This window comes from Solanum tuberosum, unplaced genomic scaffold, assembly GCF_000226075.1.
Source record: "Solanum tuberosum cultivar DM 1-3 516 R44 unplaced genomic scaffold, SolTub_3.0 scf00004, whole genome shotgun sequence".
Classification (NCBI taxonomy): domain Eukaryota; kingdom Viridiplantae; phylum Streptophyta; class Magnoliopsida; order Solanales; family Solanaceae; genus Solanum; species Solanum tuberosum.
Window position 1 is genome coordinate 3,228,859 of NW_006238930.1, and position 1,209 is coordinate 3,230,067.

Genomic DNA, 1,209 nt, shown 5'->3' on the forward strand with positions numbered 1-1,209 from the left:
TATATATATATGTATATATATATATATATATAATGTAAAATATATTTATGCAATCAATTATGTGTAATAATAATTTAAATAGATTGACTTTAATATTGGCTCTTAGCTTAAGTTATCATTTCTTTGCATATATATATATAGTTGTAATTATTCTATGGGAACACTAAAACCAAATTTTCTGTCGGCATGACATGTACATGCATGGTAATATCAATAATCATTTTCCACTACACACCAATTTATTAGTTATAAGAATTTTTTTTACGCAATCCAGTTTATTACGTGGAAATTATCTCTTGTAATCACTATAAATGGAATTGAAGAAAAAAATCTATTCTTTTTAGACTCGTTTAGTTTTAGATGTAAAAATAATATCTCTTATTAAAAATTAATAAAAAATACAAAATCAAATCTCTTGGCCACATTTCAATTTGGACATTTAATTGCATCCTGACCATCTTTCTTATTTGCATAATGATTTGAGTGCATAATTGATTGATAATTGTAAGGGAAAAGGTTCTGAAATATATCTGAATTTTGACCGAAATTGTTGTAACAATACCAAACTTTGGAAAGGACTTTTTACCTCCTGCACTATTTAATAGTGTATCTTAAAGGTATATATGTGTCCACGAGGACATCATAAATAACGTGTCCACATGGGCACATATCTACCTTTAAAATATATTATTTTATAGTACAGGGGTAAAAGGTCCTCCATAAAGTTTGGTATCGTAACAGTAATTTCGGCCAAAACTGAAGTATTTTTCAGACCCTTTTCCCTAATTGTAATAAGGCACAAAATAAAAGACACGTCCAAGATTTGATTATTTATAGATTTTATATATAGCGACTTAATTAAGTGTTGATAAATGAATTTAAATTTAATTTTTTGTACATATTTAGTAAGTTTGTTAATGCATATCTATTGTTTGGCTAAAATTATTGAGTTATATCGAACTCATATATTCAAATCTAAAGCTCCCATAAAAAAATATTGAAAAGGAAAAATACTTTGGTAGATGAAATTGTTCCTATGCAAGTAGTCAAGAATTTTTTATAGTATCAAATTGAAACAACATGTTCTTTCTGATTTATTCAAATTTAAGGCTAAAAATTTCCTGCCATTATCATATAGTTTTCATCTCTTTTTCGTAATAATAATAAATAAAGTGCGCACATATATAAGAAACTGCTCGAATCCGTGAA